The following is an 18,366-nucleotide window of genomic DNA, read 5'->3' as shown; positions in this document are numbered from 1 at the left end:
GCTTTATGTCCTCTGACAGGAAGTGTGGCCTTGTGTCCTCTCACAGGAAGCGTGGCTTTATGTCCTCTGACAGGAAGTGTGGCCTTGTGTCCTCTTACAGGAAGCGTGGCTTTATGTCCTCTGACAGGAAGTGTGGCCTTGTGTCCTCTCACAGGAAGCGTATCCTCATGTGCTTTTGCAGGAAATGTAGCTTTGTGTTCTCTTGCAAGAAGTTTAGCATTGTGCCCTCTCACAGGAAGTATTTCCTTGTGTCCTTTTCCAGGAAGTTTAGTGTTGTGTCCTCACATAGGAAGTGTATCCATGTGTGTTCATGCAGGAAGTGTACCCTTGTGTCCTCTCACAGGAACTGTCTTTTCTGCTCTAGTGGTCTTATTGTTCATGATTGATTTTGTGTTTCTTTGTCCCTCCATGCTGTTCATTCTCCCACTACGTATCAGATACTACTCATTCAGATTTAGTGTATATTTAATTCTAACGAGGTACGTACTGAGCAAAAGTGCATATGGATGATTTATTAAATCTCGGTTTAGCATCAGTAGTAAACTTAAAGCCTGGGGGAAGCCATGGTATACCCTGAATACATCGGCGCGACAGACAGCAAGGTCAAAGACGTTCTGCCTCAACTCGGAAATTAAATATAAAATGTGGAGCCGGTCAGCACTTTTAAAATATTGGGCGAAGTAGTAATGGTATATATAAAACATTTTTTCAGGAATGTCACCCGTCCCCTCGATACGCCCCACAGCCATGAGTTTATGAGGGTGGCCTTGAACGAACACTGCCAGCCAAAGTGCTATCCATCACGACAGGGAACAGAAGCCTGGCCCGTCTCTGGAAGCACACACGGCTAGTAATGCATCCTTAGCAAAGTCCTCTGAAGCCTCCTTAACTACTAATGATTTAGTGCTTTTGATATAGCCGCTTTCTCTGTTCCAGGAACATTTCTCATTATGTCACAGTGTTCTTGTATTATGCTTCTCTTACGTCTTATTTGTTCATATAGTCCTTTCTGACACTGCTTTAATGAGTAATGCATAAATAGTAGCCTAAATCTAGGCATCATCTAGCAAAGCCATATTATACATGTAGGCTTAATGGCTTCAAAAACTTAGGCACCTAAAACTTAAATGACACTTCAATCTGTTGCAAAAAATCACATATTGTTATTGGTTTTATCCACCGAAATGTATGCATTTTCTCTTGACAGTTACTGCACACCTTGTTCTTTTCTATTTTATTCATCTCGCTTCATGAAAAAAATATTTGTCTGGTACCAGCAACACAGTTGCACAAGCACAAGAAAAATGTTGGCACCCGTAGGCTGAAGGCTGAGTTGCAAACGTTTTAATGTCAATTTCAGGGTTTATAAATCACAACCCCGTGCTGACTTTGATGTGCACCCGGCACGCCATGCCATCCATATATTCAAACCTTCAATAGCTGAGGCCTGGGTTTAACGAAAAGGTGTCATGTTCCTTTGGAGAAAAGATTCTGGTGTGAAGCTGAAAAGGTGTCTAACAGCAGTTCTCATATTTTCAAACGTTCACCTAAGATTATATTTTTGCAGCTTCAAAAGTCTCGGTACAGAATTATTTTAGCACCTCGCCTGTCAGAGACCTCTGTGTGCAATAAAGCTGAACTGATATGTCCTGTTTTATAAACAGATCTCCATTTGATTCATATTTCATACCTGGTATGTCAGACTTTTGGATCTTGAACATCCTCCAATGCATCCTGACAAGTCACATGTTCACACTGGGTCCTGAATTCAGGCTGGAGGGATGCTGATTTCTGATTGGTCGTTTGTGCAGCACAACCACATTAATACCCTGCGTGTCATCGATATTGTACATGTCCCCAGAGACTGGTATGGCTGTGAAAGCAATCTTACCCCAGGATTAAGGCATGACAAACACCAAATGATGGTGCACATTGTTGTTGGGATGAAATGGGTTTGATTGTCACCTGAAGCCACCTGACGTTTGTCCCACTAGACCACCAATTCATTTCCGGAAGGGCTGATTTGATAGTTGACATTAAATTGCCTATAGTGTGTCTTCAGCAATGGACTGGTTTTACTGGATTAATAAGAGAAATTGCTGGAAGTAATGTGTTGATTTAAATCCTTATAATTTCTTTGCAATGGGCACCACAAAATCACCCTGCATAACAGTGTGGGTGACTGACGGAACACAGCAGCACTCTTACAAAACATTTCTCTCAAGAATTTCTTTGGTACAGATGCAAGACACAATGGGAAATCATAATTATAGATCTGCATGCTCTCAGTGTGAGGATGCTGAATACCGTATAGTAACTTCTCTGAGCTGCTTGGGGTGGAACTCAAAATGCACCCCCTGGTTTTTAGGAGATTAGACAGGCACAGTCGGATACAAATGTACTATATTATCCAGTCACAATTTAACTTTCATTTCACATCACAGCCCATTTCACATAACAGCAGGCAGAAAACTCTTTCACAGAGGAAGAAGGGGAAAAGGGTAATACCCATATTTTTCAAGGCTTTCCATCCATCCGTCCATCAGTCCATCTATCCATTCATCCACCCATCCATCCATCCCCCAGCCAATCATGTATTTCTTGTTTCTGAATGCATTTGTCTGTCTTATTTTTATACAACTCACTCATAAACTAGAGTTTAATTTCTCACAATTTATCACCACTATATTCAATGTTGTTCGAAGCAAACTCACCAAACAATATGAAACACACGTAAGACACGGCTGATTTCAGATGTCTCATCTCAATGTGTCACACAGAAGTATTTCCTTGTGAGTGAGGCTTCTCCAGACTCTCTTCATAAGTGTGAAACACATCTTGAGTTCCATTTGAATCTTGCCCTGAATCTTGGTCAGTCTGTGTGGAGTTTGCATATGCATATATTTATATTCCTTTTATTGTGTCACCTACAATGAATAATACTAATAAACATATTTATTCTAAATCAATTATTATTATTATTGTGTTGTACTGTTTTGTTTGAGAGACTAAATGAACCTAAATAAGGAAACATTTAATCAATATTTTACATCCTTATAATGCAACATAATGTTTAGATGTTTATTGTACTGTTTTATGTTATGTTTTAACTATGCCTGATTTGCAGGATGGGACTGGCCATCTGGCATTTCCTGGCGGACCAGCAAAAGTTATTAGGGATCCAAGGTCGGTAAAATTTATTGTGGGGGCCCCCAAGGTCCAGGGCCGATTTTTTATTCCAGTCCAGCCCGGCTGATCTGTCATAGTTGCAGTCAGCCACGCTTGAAGCTCTATCAGCCTGTTTGCACTGTTTGTAATGACAAAGCCTACAGAAGAGGCTTCTTATTTAGGTTTATTAAGGCGATTTTAGTTTGCATTTTATCTGGCTTGCCGTTACTGCTCGTAAACTCTAAGTTGTTAAATCATTACTTTGTGTTCAAGTTTTATGGAAATGTTTAATCAAACTGCAGCATAATTAATTTCCTTAGCTGTGTCGGGAACATTTGTTTGACCCCAGGGTGGCCGGCAGTAGTAACATCTGCTGGTCTTCCTGTTGGAGGAGAGCGGATTTTTACTCTCCCAGCTCGGCAAACTGTGTCACCTCCACCTGACAGCCGGAACGAGGCCTAGACGATGGCCAGTGGGGGGCAGTCTGGACGGCTGACGCGCACATGGTTTAAGGGCCCCCGACAGGCCCCCAGTCGGCCACACTTCACTTCGGCGTGAGTGGTGAGGGCGGGGGTCCTCCACGCCTCCCTACTGAAGGCCAGTGCTGGGCCAGAATCCCATTCGGGGCACTGCGGGCGTTTTAGGTGAAGGTCTGCACAACATTCCCGTTAATTGCTGTCACATGCAGAGTGTTTTGGACGGAGTATATGAGTCTAGATTCAGCGGTGGGGCTATGGTCAGTAAATCTGTTAATAAAACACAACTACACATAGCGTCTGGAGTCACTACTCTGCCCTTGAGGAAGCACTCAGGGTCAAACTTCCGGTCAGTATCACATACGTCATATTGATCCTAACTGGCAAAACTAAAAAAAGATAAACTGTTCTGTGGACAGTTTATTTTGTGTTCCACAAAATGACATTTGGTCTTATGTCAAAATTCACTTAAAGTGATTTTTTTTCCATGTTACAGACATTCAGGATTAAAATAATGGAGAGCCGTACATTATTTCTTAAACTCTGGTTGTTCCATCAGTTCACCATCTCTCATTTGATCGAAATCATCTAGTTAACTGCAAAGTGAAATGATTATGATTCAGTTTGTAGCGTTATATTGAAGTGGTTTAAGAGGACAATGCGTTGCCGCTCATTTACCTCAAAATACCGCATTATTAAAAAGGCCACTAGCAAAGTTTTTGATAGAACTTAAATACCATCATGTCATTGCAAAAAATATCCAGTAACTATCAAACCCTAAGGCTAAATGAGATACGCAATACTACAATGAGCCACAGGAGGCAGTGTTGTACCACAAAGAAATAAGCATGATGCGATGTGAGGGTCAGCAGTGACCATTTTTTAAATTAGGTGAGTGAATTTTTCCTGTATATCTATATAGGGCATGGATTAAGGCCACAAAGCTTGCATTCTGTGAGCCCAAGAGGCAAAAAGCAAAGACCCTGCGATTCCTGGCTCCTTTAATTCAGAGCCAGAAGGTCGTTTTGTAAATTGTTTGGTTAACCTACCTGTTCCCCATGTTCCACCACCCCTTGTCCCTCTACTTGATAAGTGGTTGGAAGATGGATGGATAGAGGTACGTTGGTTATTTTTACCATACCCTACAGCTGGCTAACTATCTGTTTTTCCACCACACTGAATACATACTCCAGCCTTATATTAACCAGGAGACGTTTCTGTTTATGGTATGCAGCTGGCGCATATGACGACAGCTATGATATGCAAAAACATTTTCTTCCGCTAAAGGTCAGCTTTTGCCTCGGTGACGGCACACTTTGTGAGGAGGGGCTGTCTGAAGTATGTTAGCAATAGAAGGTGGCGATTATTTTTATTTGTGACTCCAAGGCAACACGCATTCATTATATAGCGGCTGAAATTCTCAGACAATGGGGAGCAGAGGTCTTGTAATGAACACGTCTCTTTGGGGAAAATGGAGGCCGCAGGCACAAAGTCGCCCTTGACGTCGACTCGAATAATTTATATACTTAGGAGCCAAGGGTTTGCTATGAAACTCATGTGCTATTATGTGCTAATACTCGCGTTATGCTGTTTTTTAAAGACATGGTCAAATTCTCATAATGATCCTTAATTGTGGGCAGTTAGATTATTATCCAGGAGCGATGGAGTCTCTATGGAGCATCACGGCTAGTTTTGATTCCATGTCGGAGGTGATCAGCTTGGTGTGAGATGCCCTGTCCTCGTTACACGTGTGAATCTGTTGTTTTTAGCCAAAGAAGGAGAGCCTGTCCACTGTGGATGTACTGCAATGTGTGCCTGCATTCTGATGTAACCTTGTAATCAGGGAGGCAAAAAGTGTCAATATGCCAGCACAAAAATATCCCACCTGAGGTAAATAGGGATCAGATGAACCCCGGTTTCTACAAGAAGCCAGGCGGGGGCAGGAGCACCAGGTGGGCGCTGCCGCGTCAGGTGTCACCCTGAACCTCCTGCTTGATGCTCCTCTAATTGGGCTCGAATATACTGATCTTCCCCCATCTCTCCAACTGTATATGATGTGTACGACCACGTCTCGTTCCCCGCAGCCCATCTAAGCTCTGATAAACCTGGTCTATCGGAGAAGTCTGGAATCAGAGGAGATCAAAGCCAGTTTGATGTCAGACTGGGGCCTTGAGGAAAGATAGAGACCAAACCCGGCACCTAATCCCCCGGAACGATCCTAAGAGTGAGCATGTGACCCTGTGAAGCAGATGGACGGTGTTCGGTGTTCTCCCAGAGATCTCCACAGGTCTGAAGACTCACCGTAAGAGATTCCCATAGGGGATGGCCGAACTGTCAATACCCAAGCAACAGTGCAAGCACGTGCAATGAGCAAACGTCTGCTGCTGGAAGGGTAGACGGTGTTCCAAAATGGGGAGGGGGGCGGCTTTCATTACTGTTGTCTGTTGTCCTCAGTACAGGGTAGGGACATGGACAGAGGGGGATGAATGGCAGGGGTTTTTAACAGACCTTACTCCTATCACCAAAAGCTAAAAATATACAGTACTGTACAAAGGTCTTGTGTAGTCAAACATAAGATTTAAGGCTATTTATTTGAGTAGCAAGAGTATATTTGCTCAGAAAAGAAACATATGAACATATGCAAATTAACAACAACACAATAAAACATAAAGCATAAAGAATTTCTTCTGTTCTGTGAAAAGTTACTGATATCTTGTTGGATGGTTAGATGAACATGGGTACAGTTCTCAAGCTTCTCCTCAGGCCCATTCCATGCGTCCATTAAATTTAAACCATCAGCCTAATTAATTAATTAATTAGTCAAATTAGTTAAATAGCTCAATGGGGGGCAGCAGTGAAGTCAGGAAAACACAGGAGTATAGTGGGGGGTTGCTGCAAATACTGGGGTGACAGCAGAGAGGTCTTCAAATGGCCAAGCTGACTCTTTGACACAGAAAATATCACAGTTTTATATCAGCATGACGATAATTTAAACATTATTGTCTTGGACTACCTAAGGCTTTTGGATAGTACTATTTTTGTCAACTATCAAAAAAAATCCTTTTCCTCAGTTTATATATTGACAAATAACAGTATTAGGGCATCGGCAACAGTCATTGTGCATCACTGTAAACTTGTAAAGATAATCAGGTTTAATAACTCAAATTTAAAAAGCCATTTATACTCACACTGGTGCAGTTTTTAAAATCTTTATTTTTTCCATCCCATTTTTACAATAATAATTAGATTACTGTCTGTTGGACATCCCTGTAAAACGCACAGGTGGCTGATCGCTGGAGCCCACCGGGAACAGACAGAGTGCAGTTTGTGGTGTGACAAGCTCTCCGATACTCTGTCAACTTTTGGGCCGTCCGTCGTTCTCAGTGAAGCTCCGCGTGATCAGTTCCACACCTATGCTGCCTTCTAAGTCAAGCAGAAGCAGCCTGACATAGGCTCCTGTTTTTGGGTGTCATTGACCATGGAAATTACCTTCTGTTTTCCCATCTGGGTTTAAAAAAAAAACATGTGTAATTATTTCTTAGAAAACCTGAAAACTGTTAACTAAAGACTATTATACAAATATGTAGCTCACATGTGTCTGGTGCTGATATATCACCCCCTTACAACATCTAAGATGTCAGTGTCCTGTCTTCCTGTCACTCTACAGAAGGCATCTCAGACAGCTTAAGATTTCTTCACCTCCGTCTCTGTGTCAGCCTCCGTCTGCTGGAGAGGAGATGGAGCAGGAGGGAGGCAGATTAGATTAACCGCTACTGATTGATACCGTGTACCTGCCACGGAGATTCTGTCCAGCGGAGATGTGGCCATCCTCCTCCATCAGCTTCCCCTTTCGGCTCCATTCTGGGTCTGTCCTGCTGGTTCCACACACGCTTTAGCTTGGTGTGTGTGTGCTTCATACCTGCTGCTCTCCCGTATGCTTTATGCTGCAAGAAAGACAGCCAACGCTTTCATGCATAAATTAAATTTAGGTAATCTTATGCTGTAAAAATGTCCAAATAGGACACATCAAATGTGCACAGTCGCTCACTGAATAAATTTAAATAATATTTTATTATATTATAATTACAAAAAAAATTCACTAATATGTACTGTAGCTGACTCTGTAAATACTTTTTTAGCTTCAGATATACAGGGATATAGGGATGCATACGTTTCACACGTGATCTTCAACTGTCAAAATGTATTTTAACATTTTTTAATTCAGTGTTTCTCTAGACCAGAGATATTCAAACCAGCTCTGCTGATTCTCCAGCCTTCCTTTACCTGTGAGCCAGGTGTGAAGCCTCAGTGGCCAATCGGAATCAGTAATTATTAAACTAACTACCTGGGAAAACTGAAAACACGGCCTGGATTTGGAATCGAGGTCTAAATTTTAAGAGCCCTGCTCTATGCAGTCTATCTAACAATGAGTAAAGCAGCACAATCAATTATAGATTTAAAGGCTAATTATATAATTTTCCTCAATAGGCAATATTTTTCAGATATTTGTGAACACACTGTATATATGTGATGACGAGGTGAGAGATTTTTCCTTTTGGTTTGATGTTTTGCGCTTTGCTCTTAAAGCCACCTTGTTTCTTCTTAGTGTTGTATCTTTCTCTCTAAACAAGCACAGAGAACACACTCAGAATACCCAGACGTGCTTCTGTCGCTGACAGACCCGTGCGGTGCGTTGCCGTTGTGTTGCATGTTGTATTTGTTATATTGCTTCTGCAATCCTTCTTTTACCTGCAGAAAACAAAACTAGACTGATGAAAAGAATGATAAAAGTACTCAGAATGACATTCTGAGATGATGGGGCATCCGTCAAACAGCTGAAAGGGATAGAGAACATGGGACAGCAGCTCATTAAACTCCCTCTATCCTTTTTGATGGGGCTCAGACCGTTAACCTGGGAACAGTTGAGCCTAGATTCATTTAGATCTTCTCATAATGATACGGGTGACTGATGTAATGAAACGGTTGTTTTCAATTACACAGGTAATAGTAATGTATTCTACACATTTATCACTCAGCTGAGACATTGTTCACGTGTCTTAACGTACAGTAACTTGTTTTCTCAATGAGTGAATCGTTTGGCACATCGTTAGAATCCACTTCACAGATTACAGCATGCCCTGTGATGTCGTCGGGTCTTGTGCCCTTTGCTGCCTGGGATTGGCTCCAGGTCCCCCCTCCGTGACCCTGACCAAGATAAACAAAGATGGATGGACAGATGGATAAGTAATATTAGGCTTGCTAAGACAAGGCAGCTGATGGAGCCAGGACTGAGTGGACACTTGCTAATTTTCAGTGGCAGGGGGTCTGGCACTGGGGGCATGACAGTGGCCCTTGTTGATGGGGGGGCGCCGTGGGAGGCACAGAGACAGCTGCTCCTGCATTGCCATGGCATTTCCGCCGTGCCGGCTTTGTCATCAGTGCCGCAGTTGCACATTAATGCCAGAACACCAGGTCACCAGCAGCTTCAGCTCTAACGACATCTGCTCTCGTCAGTTTGAATTTTCGGACGGCCGGACCTGGAAGCCGGAGCCCTGATCCCGGGAGTTTATGTACAGGAAAGTTTCAAAGGGGTGGGAAGTATAATTACTGCCATGGTGCATGTGCCTGATCGTTTGGTTACATTGTAGCAGTAACTGGTCAGTACCAGGGGGTCTCAGTTGGTGGCCTCACACCTGCCAGCCTTTAGCTTGGATTCTGGTTCTCTCTGTTTTTGCTCAGCTTTGAAACACAGCATTTTGGTGAATCTGTGTCATTAAATTACCCGAGTGTGTGCCTTGTGATGGACTGGCATCCTGTCGCAAGTCTGCCCTGTGCATTCAGGGATAGGCTTCAGGCTCTCCGAGACCCTGCATTCGATAAGTGCTTGTTTAAAATGAGTATATGTCCGGTATCTAAAACTGCTTCGGGAAAGAAGTGATTAGACAATCCCAGTACAGCCAGTCAAGCCAGTTTATTCTTAGAGCACTGGGAAGTCCAAGAGTCCTCACACTCCTGCGTCAGATTCTCAAGGTCCGCACCGTCTTCAGGAAGTGGACTCGCGCTCGGTGCTGCTGTTTGCCTCCCAATGAGCTGCAGATTTCCAGGGCCCCCTCCCTGCCAGATCTCTGTGTGGCTCCTGCGCTGTCTCACTCATCCTGTTTTCCTCAGGCTGGCTTTTTGCCCGTGGACTTGTCTTTCCTGCAATTTCTGTTCCGGTCTTCTCCAGAAGCCGTTAGCTTATTTGTTTACGTTTGCTGTAAATCTCTAAGTTGCCGGGCTCCAATTTCCCTTTATTTTGTGCTGCAGTCCGCCGTCGACAGACTGTCAGGCATCTTTTATTGCTTTTTGAGGCTGTATCCTCTGTAATGTTGGCCCCGAGCTCCGTGTTTCCTGCTTTCTGTGTCAGCATCTTGCCACTAGCTATGACGCTACCCCGATGTTCTTTGGGGAATAGAGAAATATTCGTCAAGCGCAAGAAATGTGGGAACACATCTGGTAACTTCTGGGGGCATTTGTGAACCATCTTAGCAAAGCCAGGCATAATAAGAACCGGGCTTTTTCCATTTCTCCAGAATAAATGATTGAATAAAACTGCACAATAGCTGTTAATGAAACATACTGACTTTTTCTTACATTTCAGGTACACTATTATTCCAGATGATGGCTTTTCGCATCCATACCAGAATTGTTATGAGTTGCTGGGACTATAAATTGTTACACAACGAAAATACCCCTCAACAATCAGCAAACTGATCTAAATCACCTCGCAGGGTGTTACATTGCAAGAAAGACATTTTCATAATGGCTGCAGGAATTTTATCTTCTTGAAGAGAATTGCTACCACGGGCCTTTTTGAAGCATAAAGCACAGGGGTCCTCTTGAGTCCCACTATCACTGAGTTCTTTCATTTTAATATTAATCTCAGGCAGCCTTTAAAGTCCCCCCCCCCCCCCCCCCCCAGCTCTGACCACCTTATAAACTGCTTTTTCAGACCAGCATGCAGTAAAATGCATGCTGTTGGTTATCTTCTTTTGCTAAAGACTCACCCTCATTTTCCCATAACATGCCACGAGGGAATTATCTGCAACGTTTCCATAGCTGTTGGTTTTTTTTCTCTTCCTGCTTGCTTCTTTCAGCCTGGTAACCTCAGATAACTTACCGAAAGGTCCATCTCTAGCATTTGTTGCCTTGAAGATATAGCCTTTTTGACAGACAGGCGGAATCTATCATGTACAGCACAGAACTCTCTGCTAGGTAAATCTCCTTATACAGAGAGCCACGGCTCGTAGCTGCAGCCCAGCTGATGAAGGGATCGGAGCGGTTTTTCATGAAGAGGAACTTTACTCTGGTTTACTCCTGCAGTACACATAGCTGGGCAGGCACCTCATGCACACACATTGCCTGCTACACCCTGCAGAACTTCTGCTGAATGGGCAGCCTGAGCACGCCAGTTAAATCTATGTGTACAGACTATTTTCAGATCGTGCCTTGCGCCGCTTCCTGTTCAGCTGTCTTAGCAGAAACATCACTCAGGGCTACTGACTTCCCCTCATGCAGCTCTGCCCTGAAGAAAAAGGGCGGTGTGACTCCATACGTCGCCGCCACGCCGGAATCAGAAACACGGCCGTCTATCGAAAGGCCTACAGCCGACGCAGACTGATGATGACACACGAAACGCCTCATTAGCTAGAATATTGTACTGTGCACTCAGTGTTCGAAATGCGAGCAGTTACTGAATCACTATAAAACCCGAGGAAGCGCCATTACCCATTGAGGTTGCATACAAGCACAGAAGGCAAGGAAAACCCTTTGTACCAGTAATGTAGAAGTATGTAGAGGACAGAATGAATCCTGTTTTCCACATGCTGTGAAGGTCAGTGACAAGATCAAGACTAAGCCCATTGTCTACGTGTTCAGGTTAATATTCCTGTGTGCTGTTGTCTTTTGGTATTAAATGATCTGGTCACTTTAAATAGTTGGAAATTGGTCTTTTGTGAGGTGAGAGCTGTCTGAACTGTCTCATTGAATGGATGGATCTTTTGCAGTGCTGAACAGTAAGAGAGGAAAACACGTTGGGAAATTTGATAAATTTGCATTTGTCTGTTTTGTTTTTTTCAGTATGTGTTCAGTATGGCTGCAAGAATGTTTCAGTTTGACACTTACTAAAGACTGGAAGTCCGGTGACCAGGAAATTGAAAGCAGTCCAGTAGGTCTATTGCCTGACCATTCATGATAATGGGAACTTTTCAGTGCTTATTACTCTAGTCAAGGTGTTAAGCAACTCATTTTCTGCTAATTTCCCGGTGGCTGTTTCACATTATTGTTTAATATGTCTGATAAATGTAGTGTCATTGGCATAATTCAGTTTAAGGTTGTTAGTAACACCGGTGCGCCACAATTCCAGTGTGTTGGTACTATGGTGCATTTCTCCTGCAGTGAGTTTAAGACACCAGTGCACCATTATTCCAGTGTCACAACAGATATGTGCTTTGACTCTGACCACTAGGGGGAGCTCTTACACACGGAATAGTTAGCACTCTTTTTACGACTGTTATGACACCAAGTGCAATGGAAACAACAGTGAAGAAGATATTTAATTGCTTCCATAACAGTCCAGCAGAGAGTGTGTTGTGGAACCATTTGTCTTCTCCTTATTTCTTTCTTGTCTGTCTTCTCCACCTAATAATACCTGAGTTGGCTGAACTAGAATCTCAAATACGAAAAACCCTGGAGCATAAACTGTTCATTTCTTAAAAATGTAAAATAGGATCAACAGTTCAAAAGATATGCAGACATACAACTAGAAAATACATCAGTGAAAAACAAAAAGAGTAATAAACATGTAACAGCATGCAAGAGGAACCATTTTCTCCTCTTGTCTTTGGTCATGGCTGCTCTCTCTTCTCATGAAACTTTATCTACTTTCCACAGATGCAACAATTAACAATTAACACAGGCAACTGATGAATCGCTTTCTATTAATACACTGAAGAATAATGGTCTGCTAATCCAAAGATGGATGGTTACACCATCAAATCTAAACTTAATAATTACGCATAAATAATTAAACTTAATTTGCTGCCCTTGTTCCATATAAGTAGAGAGAAGTCATTACACACAGGGTTCACCTCCTGCCTGCTCTGCTCGTCAGCACTGAGCAGGAGCTATAACACAAATCCAAGCCACATTACTGATGCAGGTTCTACACAGTCTCCATACATTACGCGTATATGTATTGTTTACTGAGACGATTAGCTCTCCCAAACACCTTTACTGAGATGTGGAACTTAGAGCAGCAGTCCTCAACGTCCCAAGGCCATCTTCTGCTGAAGACGGGATCACAACCCCCATTACAGCATCCTAGACAGCTAAGCTCAGCGTGCAACTTCCCTGCAGCACCCAGAGTCCTCTCCATTCCCCTCCCATTTCCTCCAGGCCTCAGGTATCATCCATCATCACTCTTCGAGAACTCCATCCGTGACCCGAGCCCTTCATCAAGGACTGATGGCCTCAGGATTCCCACAGGTTCTGCTGATACCCAGAAAATATGCATACTCCCCTGTTCTATGTAAGTCAAAGACCACACCTCTCCAAATCATGGTTAAGATCACCAAATCTTCAGTGAGAAGTCCAGATCCAAAACCTAATTTTCCCCGTAGCAGGTGACTGTCCTCTGTCATTCTATTTCAGCAGGGAGATGTTGTCACGACCTGTCCTGTCCATTCCCCGGTATGACCAGCAGGTGTCGCTGCTGGTCCTCCGGAATCCTCCTGTTTTCTTCCCATGTGTGTCCCGTTCATAATCCCTGATCCTATTGTGGTAAACGTCAACACCTGAATCATATCAGCCCTTCATTAGCCCCATATATATGCGCTTCCCAGTCCTGTGTTCCCCAGTCCGGTCATTAATGTCAGCCCTCCTGTTGCCTGTGCTCATCTCAGAGTTAATCTTCTCATTTTGACCCCTTGTGGTCCTATTTGTTTCCCTGCTCCTGTTTTGGTAATAAAGCCCCTTTTGCTCCCCTGACACCTGCCTCAGAGTCCTTCGTCCATTACGATGTGACAGAATGACTGGACTCCGCAAATCGCCTAGTGAAAATTCTCTGGAGCCCCTTACACTCCGCATCTCTGCCAGCATGATCTAAAACCACACCTAGCCTCCTTTCTCAACCCAAGCCTCTTCCCTGCTCACCTCGGCGGCTCATGGACAATCCGGTAATTGACTCAATAAGTGACAGCAATCTGGAGGGGCCTGATGATCCCAGCGCGCTAGCGGAGCTGTGTGCTGTGCAGATAGTCCCACTGGTGCCAACCCCATATGGGTTACGGCGCTGGAAAAGGAGACCGATTACAGTCAGGCTCAAGCTGATGCTGAGCAGGATTCCTAGTTCTCCAGAGCCTGCCATGGTCCTGCTGCACGTTGCTTCTCCAGAGCCACCCTGCCTGTGAGTTGAGAAATTCTTCTCCCTCCTGGATGGCCACCTGGAGTGGAGGCTAAATCCTGCCATGTGGAGGGTGCCCTAGGCCTGGGCACTCTTCATGCAGGCAGGGGAGATGCTAGCAGGGCTCACCCCAGGTGCAGATTCCCAGGAGGCAGAGAAGGTCCAACCCTGTATGGGGGACATGCAGCGGCTACTCGAGCGTGAAGCCGCTTAGTCTGGTGCTTTTCCGCAGCTCAGCCCGCTGGCTCTTCTCAACTTGCTGCAGCTCATCCCACCGGCTCTCCACAGCTCAACCCACCAGCTCTCGTCACCTCACCACAACTCCCCACTCTGGACGAAGCAAGAAGAAGTAGAGGAATCGGGCTGTGCCCGTGGCTGCCACCTCACCTGACCGGTGCCTCCTGAGCTCTGCCCAGGGGAAGCCACCACCACACCTCCAGAACCCTGCCCAGGGGAAGCTGTTGCCATACCTGATTGTTCTGAGCCCAGCTTGGATGAGGCTGCCGCTTATCGCTAACCTCCAGAACTGCTTGTCCTGAGCCTTCAAAGTCTGGCTCACTAGGGCCCACTCTGCTCATCCTTGCCTCTGCTGCACCCCCAGAGGTTGTTCTCATCTCTGCTGCACCTCCAGAGCCCATCCTCACCTCTGCTGCATTCTCAGAGCCCGTCATTGCCGCTGTGGCACCTCCAGAACCTAAGCTCTCGGCTCCTGGGTCGTATCTCTCGCGACTGACCCTGTGGCAACTGTGCCACCCAAACCTGACCCAGGTGAGACCACTCCCCTGGTCAGAACACTCTTGTGGGCTGTTTGGCCTGCTCTGCTTCATAGTCCATCTCACAGGGAGGCCCTGCCCGCTTTCCAGGTTCCCTGGCTGCACACTGTTCACCTCTAGCTGTCCAACTGGCGCCCACCTGGTCTCCTAGTGATCTGTTGGCACCCACCTTGTCTCACTTTGTTGCCTGGGTGGCCTCCTTGCTGCCACCTGAATCCTCTGCCATTCACCACTAGGCCGACGTACGACTCCCGGACTGCCGCCAAGCCGATGCCCAACCCTATGGCTGCCGCCAGGCCGGATGGGATCGATCCGGAAGATGCCATTTTGGAAGACTTAGAGTGAGACACAATGGGTCTTTCCCAGAGTCCAGCTCCTTGGGCCCTTCAGCTCAATGCTTAGGCTGATCTGGTCCCAGGTCCCAGGACTGATGGCGCACTGCTGCTCCAGGCCTGCTGTGTCATCGGTGCCACCTGGTCCACTGGCCCCCCAAGGCCCTTTGGTCCGGTGGTCTGGATGGAGTTGGAATTCCCGTCTCGTGAAGTCAGAGGCATCGACACAACCCCGAGCACAGAATTCAAGATGGCTGCGCCCTTTAGCAGGAGAAGATTAAGCTGTAGTTTTATCCTGTTTATTAGCACTTACGTCTTATCTGTGACTCATTAAATTGGTTGCGCACACAGTTCTGTCTAACCGCTCTAGGTGGACATGTTACTACGGTGTGTTTATGTGCAAAATAATGCATAATGTGTTGTCATCCACTGATATTGGTAACAATGGCTAACAATTAACCGGGCTAGAACCGGGGACAGTTTCAGTAAGCAGGATTTTTTGCTTAAGCAGACAACTTGTCGGATTTAAGGTAGTCTGGGCGAAATGTAAGTGAATGAAGAAGAAGGCCATTTAAACTGGGGTAAATTAATTCCGACAAGTTAGCTGGGTCAGCAAGAAATCTTGCTTTTTGAAATGGGTCCTGGGTATTGTTAAATGGCTTTCGAGCTTGCTATACCGGAACACTGTTAACTCGTGTGTGATGTCATTCCCAGTTCCGAGTTCCAACCTTTGAGGTAAATGGGACACAGCACTAGAACCTGCCCTGTTACCCTGTCCTGCCTTTATTGTCTCCTGGTCTGTGTCCCCTCTGGCTCCCTCTTATGTTTCCGCTCCTGTCTCTGTTGTCCCTCTACTTGTTTGTCCTGTCTTGGAATGTGTCATGGTGATTGTCTCTCCTGTTGCCCTTTTGGTTCTGCTCCTGCCTTTTCTGTACCCCTAGTCCTGCTGTGTGTCCTGTTCTGTGTTCTGCCCCCATGTCTTGCCTGGTGTCAGTTTTACTTCATGTCACTGATCGAGTCCTGCGTCTTCTGGTCCTTTTCTCAGTGCCGCTTTGGTTTGGTCTTCGGTCCCATCGGTCCTGTCCATGTTGTGGCTGTGTCTCCCGTGCCTGGAATGCACGCTTTGGGCGGGACGGAGGGGTGTGGGGGGGGGACTTGTCATGACAGATCCTGTCCATCCCCAGTATGACCAGCAGGGGTTGCTGTTTGTCCTCTGGAACCCTCATGTTTCTTCCCAGCAGCAATATCAAGATCTGAATCATTTCCGTCCCTCTTTAGAATCCTTTGTCCCACGTGACATGACAGACATTCTTAATTCAATCTGCTACTGCAGTCTGCTTTTACTTTACAAATGTAACTTTTCTGTAAAGCCTAATGCAAGAACTCCAGAGTGGTTGGGGCTATCAGTTGCCAGATAGTATATGGATGACTGATGAGCTACATTCCATAAACAAGACAAGAAGTTCCTGATTTGAAAGTGAAATATATCAGTTATATAGGGTATTCAAAATAGCAAAAGCAGAATCTGACCTACACACAATTAGAACTGATATATAAACACAAACGTTTTCCACAGAAACATATGCAGAACACTATATCCTCCTTAGACCCAAGGAAAAAACTGTCCTTCAATTTTAGGTTATTTGTCTTTGGAGGAAATAAGACATCTTACAATTTAGATTTTTTTCAAATTTATTTTTATTTTTAATTTCACAGCATGTCCCCTTTAGTGTACAACAGGAATAAATATGTTTCCTAATATCAGTGAAAAGATAGATGCAAAAATAAAATGTCCACTACAATGGACATAAATGAATGGGTGGGGTCTCAGGAGGATATGTCAACATTCGGCAGTGTTACACTGTACTTAATCTTAAGGAATGGTAAGACAATCAAATAATGGTAAAACCTAAAGTTTAAACATAGAACCCTTCTGAAATGAGTGACCATGATCACTGCCCTAGTCAACTTTGCACGATTTACAAGGTCAGTATCCAGTTAAAGTTACTTAATGGCTGAACATTAACACACTTAATCCTTGGTATCTGTAATACCAGCCTAGTGTGAACGTTGTCCTACATGATTAGAAGCATTAAATATGCAAGTACAAGAAACATGAGATTATATTACATTCTGACACATTTTTGAGTAATAATATTTTGTCATATTGAATCAGCGCCTCACTTTTTTATGTTATACTGGAAAATGCTCCAATTTCACGATGTTTAAAACAATCACATTTTACAGTATATTTCCCTTCCATTTCAAATGATCCAGCTATAAAGCCCAAAAGCAATTTATTACGTTAATGTGTTGGTTATAAATGGCAGCAATAATTGGTTACTAAGATACGCTGGGAATAGAAAGGGGTGTAGTTTGATTTGTCCAAGGTTGTGGGTTCAAACGCTGATTTGAGATAGCAGCTGTCATTTGTTTTTGTTTGACATGATGCTCCACATTAGGCTAATTAGAACCTGGTGAACTGAATTTCCTACTTGCTCCTCACCCTGAGGTTTTTTCATGGTATCTCCCCTGCCATCCCATTGTTTAGCAACACACACAGACTGAAGTAACTTCTGTAGTTAATGCTTTTACTCTTCACCTATTTGTCCGGCTACAAATTTTGCCGCATTTTGCCAGTGCTGTTTTTGAAAGCTGTGATATTTAATGTACTGTAGATGATATGGATCCAAGGGCCAGAGGTCTGGTTTGAGTTTAATGCTGGGCCACTAAAGAGCATCAGGAAATTAAGTAGGCTTTCTTTAAAGGATATGAAACAAACATGATTTTTTTTCTCTTGCAATTAAGGGCCCGTCAACGTAATTCATTTCAATTACTGACATCTTAGATTTCAGGTACAGATTATATTAGCTAGCTGATAGCTCCTTTATTCAGAAGAAACAAAATTGATATGCTTTTTAACCAAATGATTTACTCAAGCCACTCAGGTACTATTTTTACGCAGAGCAGAAAATACTTCCATTGAAGTCATCTGACATCAAAAGCTTTTAAAAACATCATTCATCCCTTAAAAGTTTTCTGAGCAGGAAACGCCTTGCCTTCTTTTTTCTTCTTGGACCGTTAATGCATCTCAATTGGCCTCCACCCCCACATTGAGCACATGACCAAGAAAAACACAGCTTTCCCGATCACCTCTACTGCCCTAATTGTGACGG

This window comes from Paramormyrops kingsleyae, chromosome 16 (genome assembly GCF_048594095.1).
Source record: "Paramormyrops kingsleyae isolate MSU_618 chromosome 16, PKINGS_0.4, whole genome shotgun sequence".
Lineage (NCBI taxonomy): Eukaryota > Metazoa > Chordata > Actinopteri > Osteoglossiformes > Mormyridae > Paramormyrops > Paramormyrops kingsleyae.
The sequence above is the reverse complement of the archived record's forward strand: the minus strand, read 5'-3'. Positions refer to the sequence as shown.